Below are 8,078 nucleotides of genomic sequence, written 5' to 3'. Positions count from 1 at the left end.
CGGTGGCCAACGCGACTGGCTTTGGGGTGGCGGTTGCAGGGCCGAGCTCCCAGTGGAGAAGCCACATGAGAGCTGACGGCAGTGGTGGTCGTGGTGACGGCAAACTCAGGCAGGCTCATGGTTTGCTGATTGGGCCAGGCGTGCAGTGTGGTTTGGGGCATTTTTCCTAGAAGCTTAGCCTCAATTTCTTTCCTCCAGCCCTCCCAATGATTCTGTGGGAGACCTAACATCCTTTATTACATTCCCCTTTCTGCTTAAATCAGCCAGCATTTCCACCAAGAACGCTGACCTCTCACAGGCCGAAGCTGGCTGGAGCCAATGAAACTTGGAGAGAGACTCGCTGGGGCTGTGGTGAGAGGAACCTTCTCTTTTGGAAGAAAGAGCCCCAGGAAACCAGCTTGATCTTGATAGCATTCCTTAGGCAGGTTGGCAGGGAGTCCATTGGACCCAGCACATAGTCACCTATGTCTTAGAATGTATGGCCATTTGGAATCTGTGGCTGGTTACGCACAACAGAAGCGAAAGCTGGGAAAGTGGTTAATTGATAATAAAGGAGCCATAGGAACAGTCTCCTTGGTATCAGGAGGTTGACCTTCATTACCTTCATTGGTAATGAAGAACTTCATTAGACCTCCTAAGATCTAAGGGAAACAAAATGACCTAATGTTAACTGTCCAGTCCTCTACAAAAGCTCTTTTTAGTAGCAGGTCAAAAGGTATATAATAAGATGTCTTGGGTATGTGGGTCTCTTCTGGTTGTCTGTGCCAGAAGCTGTCTCTGTTACTTTCTGACTTCAAATAAAACAGTTAAACTGCTGCAAAGATCCAAGCTACTGTGTTCCTTTGATCTCAGAGTGAATTCTTCCCTTTGAAGATCAAGAACCCGTAGCCGACACTGAACATCACGGAACACACTCCCTGCCTGGCTTGGAATCTCAGTTGCCATCAACAGTTTCCACAACTGAGGGATATGATAAGGTCTGCTTGGCACAGCAGAGAAACCAGAAGATCTGGGTCCTTGACTACATCACCAAGCTGCTAGACTGATATCAGACCTGTAAGGCCCTGGACATCTCCTTCTCTGTGCTAATGGTGCCCAGTCACTCAGTTGGGTCCAACTCTTTGCAACCCCATGGACTGTAGCCCACCAGGTTCCTCTGTCCATGGAATTTCCCAGGCAAGAATACTGGAACTGGTTGCCATTTCCAACTCCAGGGGATCTTCCCAACCCTGGTATCGAAACTGCAGCTCCTGCATTGGTGGGCAGATTCTTTACCACTGAGCCACCTGGGTAAGCCCTTCCCTGAGCTCAAATCAACCTGAGTTGGCTTCTCTGTTCTTTGCAGCCCAAACATTCACAATGATGCAGGAAGAAAGAAGCAACTTATGGAGAATAGACACACATCTTTTCTGAGTCTGTCAGGAACCACCCAAATCCAGGGAACCTTTGTCTACCAGCCTCCTTCACCCCCACCCAGTATCAGTCCCACTCAGGCGAGCCCTGAGTGAGCATGAGTAAAAGTCGCTCAGAGGTGTCCGACTCTTTGCGACCCATTGGACTATACAGTCCATGGAATTCTCCATGCCAGAATACTGGAGCGGGTAGCTGTTCCCTTCTCCAGGGGATCTTCCCAACACAGGGATTGAACCCAGGTCTCCCACATTGCAGGCAGATTCTTTCCCAGCTGAGCCACCAACCTGGCCCCAAACACTTCATTCCAGAAAACACATTCTTTCATTGCCCTTCCCAGCCTTGGACTGTCTCTTTGAAGGGCACCAAGTGGTTCTGTCACTTGCCCAGCTCACACATCTGGTAAGTGGCAGAGCTGAAGGTCTGGAGGCAAGCCAGATCCCAGACTTTTAACCACTATGTTTAATGCCATGCCCCATCCAGTCTCATTCCATTAAAAAAAAAAAAAAAAAGAGTGTGGCCTTGAGCCAGGAAAAAAAAATATAGATGAAGAGCTCAAGTTCAGCTCCATATTTGCTATATGGCCTTGAGCAAGCTTCTTAAGACTTACTTTCAGATGTAAATGAAGTTAATGATGCCAGCCTCATAGAATCTGGCAGCCATCTGTATGGTTCACCCATGACCTCTGGCTCCCCACCTTCTGGGCACACAGTGAAACCCACTTCCTGTACCCCTGGGTTGGAGTCACAGGAGTAATCCCAGCCAAAGAATGTGAATGGCGGGAATATGTGTCACTTCTGGGTTGCTGCTTTCTGGAGCAGAGTCCCCAGCCTGTCCATCATGGACACATGATGTGAGCAAAAACCAAACAATTATTGTTGGCAGTTGAAAAGACCCTGGTGCTAGGAAAGATTGAGGGCAGGAGGAGAAGGGGATGACAGAGGATGAGATGGCTGGATGGCATCACCAACACAATGGACGTGGGTTTGGGTGGACTCCGGGAGTTGGTGATGGACAGGGAGGCCTGGTGTGCTGTGGTTCATGGGGTCGCAAAGAGTCGGACACGACTGAGCGACTGAACTGAACTGAACTGATGTTTGTCAAAGCACATACTAGCCTATACTGATCGATACATACAATACGGTCATTTTCTCATTTACTCAAGAACCACTTCTCTGTTGTGGTTCAAACCCCAAATGGACAAGAAAGAAAGCGTAGGCAGCAGTCCTGAAGGTTCTAGGGCAATACATCTGAGAGGGGGCCCAGTCCTCTGCTTTTATCCCCCCGGTGATTCTGATGCCCTGGCAAGTCTGAGACCCTTGTGTTACTATTGCCCCACCATATGACGGTAGAGTAGGGCAGGGTCCTCACCCTTGAGGGCCACATAGACTAGAGATGACAGCTACAGAGAGAAAAGTTACAATGCAAATATGGTTTTGTGATCTGAAATCTGTAGCATTAAATGAGTATATATAGGAACTCTCTGAACTAGGGGGTTCCTTGGTGGCTCAGTAGGTAAAGAATCCAGCTGCAGAGCAGGAGATGCAGGAGACCTGGGTTCAATCCCTGGGTCAGGAAGATCCCCTGGAGAAGGAAACGGCAATCTACTCCAGTATTCTTGCCTGGCAAATCCCATGGACAGAGAAGCCTGGAGGGCTACAGTCCATGGGGTCGTAAAGAGTCAGACACAATTCAGTGAGTAAACCACTGTGAACTATACAGTTGTCTGTGTAATAGAAAGTAAGCATGCATCCTGGCAAATTCATCCATCAATGGTGTGACCCAAAATGGGGTACATGGACTCCCTATTTCCTCATCCAAATATATACGGTATTATTTGTCTCCGTTTTCCAAATATGAACATCGAAACTCAGATGTTCTAAAACATTGCCCATGGTCACACAGCTAGTAACAAGGCTGAACTGGAATCGACACCTAGGTTCTTCTGTATCTAGACCCCACCTTCTTAAACACTGGGTGTAGCTGATTCATGCAAGGCCTCTGCCTGTCTCTCCAGCTATAGCTCTTCACCTAGAACTCTCTTCCCCTTCCCCTAGAATCCTAGCTTCTAGCCACACCAAACTACTTGCGTGCTCACCCAACTCTGTATTTCACACCTTGGTGCTCTGGCTCCTGCTGGCCCCTCTGCCTGGCTTGCCTTTCCTCTCTTCCAACCACCCTGTCTCCCAATACTGGCCAAATTTTTGCATCCTCAGTTTGAAGGACACAGCCTCCATGCTTGACCACCCTGCACAGCGTGGTACTACATATGGCCCTCCAAGTGCCTCCTCCATCAGACTGCAGCCTGTGGAAGGAGGGCCCTTCGCTTCCTTTCCTGAGGCTGTCTGATTAGCACTGTGGGCCCTTGTGCTAAAGCTTCAGCCACAACCACCTGAATACCTAGCTCAGGGAAATCAAAGCCCTGCAGCTTACAAGCCAGACCAAAGAAGGCCACACAGCGAAGTAGTTCAGAAAGCAGGTTTGGGGTTCTAATCTAGCCACTTTGTAGCTTTGTGACTGCAATCCCCACCTGTAATATCTTGTGAGCCTCAGTTTATCAGATGAAAAATGGGACTAATGACAGTACCTGCCTCATATAGTCGTTGTGAGAATTCAATGAGATACAATGTATACAGTAAATTTATGCACAACTGGGCTTCCCTGATGGTCCAGTGGTTAAAAACCTGCCTGCCAACGCAGTGGACTCAGGTTCGATGCCTGGTCTGGGAAGATCCCACGTGCCACAGGGCAACTAAGGCCCTGCACCACGACTTCTGAGCCCATGCTTTAGAGCCTGTGAGCCAAAACTACTGAGCTGGAGCGCTTTAGCGCCCTTGCTCCACGAGAAGCCACCACAATGAGAAGCCTGAGCACTGTAACTAGAGAAAGCTCCCATGCAGCAATGAAGACTCAGCACAGCCAAAAATTTAAAAAACAATAGTAAGAAATAAGTCTTTAAAATGTATGCATACCGCCTGGCTCACAAGGAAGAACTGGATTAATTTCCAGTCAGTTTCATCATTGTTATCATTGTTGTCATCGTCTCCTTGTTATTACTATTACTACAACTCAGCATGCCCGCATGGCTATCACTGTTAATATTATTGCTCACCACATCCTCCTCCATTCCCACCAGCCCTAAGTGACTTTGCTGAGCATTCCTTCCAAGAACAGACAGTAACCTTAGAATTCTTGAAAGCGATTCTTCATTGTCCCATTGATGGTTCAGCATCCGCAATGACTTAGCATCCTGGGCACCCTCTGCTTAGTCGACTCTTGAGGAAGTCTATGGCTGCCAGTACCCTTCTATCCAGGCTTCCTGGATATAGGTAAGAAAATATGGGCTATCCTGAGGCTCTCTCTCACTGACTTGACACCATCCCCCTCCAGGTTCATTCTGGGTTCATTTCAGGTTAGACCAGACCTCTGCGAAGGTGTTCCCTCCTCTGGCCTGAGATTGGCAGAATCCCAGTCAAATAGGCCTGTGGGCTTCTGGAATTGTTGATAACACCAAAAGGAATAATACTCCCAACAGGCTTTTGTTTTTCCCTAGAGGGAGCTAAAAGAGTCAGGCTCTTGAGTTTTAAATAAAAAAGTGCTTCATATGCCATCAGAGTGAGCCACCCTTGCTCTTCCTTACATGTTCGGAGGGTGGAGAGCAAAACACGAGTTTTCAGCAAAGAATTCCTTGAGGTTTCATGCTGAACAACTCCAAGCTGTTATGAAAGGACGGAAAAACAGGACATTCCCCCACACCCGACGTGTTACAGGAACAGAGAACGGAAGAGGAAAACCAAACCTCAGACTACAAAATTTTTAAAAATGTAAAGTTGGCTTTTCTGATTGAGAAGGTTCTGAAGACCCAGCCATGAATGGTTTCTGCTGAGATTTGCATGTAAGTGAAAATTCGCAAAGTCTGTGAAAGTGGAAATACAGATTAAGAAGTCAGAGGGAAAGGGGACAGCATTGCGTTGTTGGGAGGGGCAGGGGGCAGAAATCAGTGAGGAGGTAAGAGGGCTGCCCGCAAGAGGCAAAGGGTTTCCAGGAGCAAGGACAGTGGTCAGGGTAGGAGGACCACGTGGTAAGTGTTTTCTCCAGAAAGGGAAAAAAAATAGACAAACTTTTTTTTTCTCTCTCCCCAGAACCAAGTTGATATACAGCTGCTTGAATAAAATTTGCATTCCCATCTGACTCATTTCACTGGAACAATGAGGTCACATTCCAGAGCTTTGGCTGACCCTCCTGCACCCCACTGCTGATAAAGTGTTTAATTAGTGCTTTTTGCATTAAAAAGGACCATGAATTCTACTGGGCTCTCTTGGTCTAGCTTCTGATGGCAACATCTAGCATTCAGTATTGTATTCTCACATCAGTCATTTCCAGGGGAGAAAAGAAGAGCACAGGGATGAGAAGGGAACATTTTTCACAATTATCAAGCCCTTCGATTAAAAAAAAACAAATGAAGTTACAACTCAGGAAAGTTACAAATAAGGAGGGAGACATGAAGGACCCTATGGTGATGAACTGAAATCAGTAGTATCAGTATGAACTAAAGTTTAAAAAATAGATACAAATATAAATACAGAAGTGTGTGTGCGTGGATTAGTATACATAATATATCTCCAAACTCTGAACACTGAAAAGACCTAGAAGCAAAGAATCCCCAGTAGCAATGAGCACACTTACCACCCAGATCTTGGTTTCTAAACACCATTCTTCAATGAAAGGAATCAGGGCTCCTTGGAGAAGTAGTTGATTCCAAAGCTGGAGCAAGGAAAATACAAGATCAGCCTGGAACACCACGTACTGCCAGAAAATAGAGAATTTCTCAAAAAAAAAAAAAAGAAAAAAAGGTTGGGGGCTTATTAAGGATATAGGAGCCAGCTTGAAATAGCTCTCAGTGGTCAAAGCTGGAATGATCAGAGCAACAAAATAATGATAGTATTGGATTATAAGCCACAGAATAAAATAAATACCCATGAGTCCATACTGGTGAAAGGAAGGGAGTCTTACCTTAAAGAAGAATAATAATTAATAAATGTAGAAGGGATGAGGGAGATGAAAAACCACCACTAGAACACCACAGTAATAGTCAGGGGGTGGGATCACTGCCTGGAGATGATGGGAGCGCTTTTGGCATGGAGGTCGGGCCGATCTCTGAGTGGAACCAGGATGCCACTGTGTACGTGGGGGGCCTCAATGAGAAGGTTAGCGAACCACTGCTGTGGGAACTATTTCTCCAGGCAGGGCCAGTAGTGAACACAAATATGCGAAAGGGATAGTGTCACCGGTCAGCGCCAAGGCTACGGCTTTGTGGAATTCTTGAGTGCGAAAAAGGCTGACTCTGCCATGAAGATCATGAACATGATCAAACTCTACGGGAAGCCAACAGGGGTGAACAAGGTATCAGCTCACAACAAAAATCTGGATGTGGGAGCCAACATTTTCATTGGGAACCTGGACCCAAAGATTGGTAAGTTGCTTTATGATACCTTTAGCGCCTTTGGGGTCATCTTACAAACCCCCAAGATTATGCAGGACCCTGACACAGGCAACTCCAAAGGTTATGCCTTTCTTAATTCTGTCTCATTTGATGCTTTGGATGCAGCGACTAAGGCCATGAATAGGCCATACCTCTGTAACCACCGAATCATTGTGTCCTGTGCACTCAAGAAGGACTCCAAGGGCGAGTGTCAGGGTTCAGGCACTGAACAATTTCTGGCAGCACAGAACCCACTCTCCCAGGCTGACCACCCTTGTCAGCTGTTTGCAGATGCAACCCCTCCTCTGTCTGCTCCCAATCCTGTGGTATCGTCACTGGGGTCTCGGTTTCCTCCATCAGGCATGCTGCCTCCTGGCTCCTTCCGAGTACTGCCTCCTGGAGCCCTTCCACCTGAGATACCCCCAGCCATGCCACCACCACCTATGCCTTCTGGGGCTGGAGGACATGGCCCCCAGTCAGCGGGAACCCCAGGAGCTGGACATCCCGGACACAGACACTCACATCCTCACCCATTCCTACCGGGTGGGATGCCCCATCCAGAGATGGCTTAGAGGGAGCTGGCCCACCATGGCCCTCATGGCTTAGGGCACCCCCACGCTGGGCCCCCTGGCTCTGGGGGGCAGCCACCACCTGACCACCACCTGGAATGCCTCATCCTGGACCTGGCCCAGTGGGCATGCCCCCCGCACCCCCCGAGGGCCTCTGTTTGGTTCTCCCATGAGTCACTCAGTTCCTACGCCTCTGGATGGTATGGGTGGACCTCCTCCACTGATGGATACATTGGTCCTCCACAACCTCCACCCTACAGCTGCCAGCGGGGACCCCTCCCTCCACCCAGACCCACTCCCCAGCTTCCAGTTCCCCCTTGAGGCCCACTTCGAGGCCCTCTCCCTCAGTGATTTCTCATTGTCTTTCCTCCTGTTGTAGCCTCCCAATATCTGTTCACTTCCTTGGATCAACCAGAGTGGCTCCAGCTTCGAGGGGCTAAGGCACTAATCCCTCTCAGGCCTTTCTTTTGTAAGTGTAATTTTTTTCACAGGAGATTTTTTTTTCCCCCTATGTTTGCCCTAAGTGTTTTGCAAATACCCAGAGAAAATTAAACTAAACTCCTTGTTAAAAAAAAAAAAAACCCACAGTAATAATTGCCTCAGGTAAAGTCTACAGG

The 8,078-nt window shown here is 47.9% G+C and overlaps 1 pseudogene; it reads left to right on the top strand.

Moving 5' to 3' along the window:
* Positions 1-6,548: 6,548 nt before the first annotated feature.
* On the top strand, positions 6,549-7,870 carry LOC138429623 (splicing factor 3B subunit 4 pseudogene; annotated as a pseudogene).
* Positions 7,871-8,078: the final 208 nt, after the last annotated feature.

Source organism: Ovis canadensis, chromosome 24 (assembly GCF_042477335.2).
Source record: "Ovis canadensis isolate MfBH-ARS-UI-01 breed Bighorn chromosome 24, ARS-UI_OviCan_v2, whole genome shotgun sequence".
Classification (NCBI taxonomy): Eukaryota; Metazoa; Chordata; class Mammalia; order Artiodactyla; family Bovidae; genus Ovis; species Ovis canadensis.
Note: the sequence above shows the minus strand (reverse complement) of the source record. Positions and strands in the feature narration are given on the sequence as shown.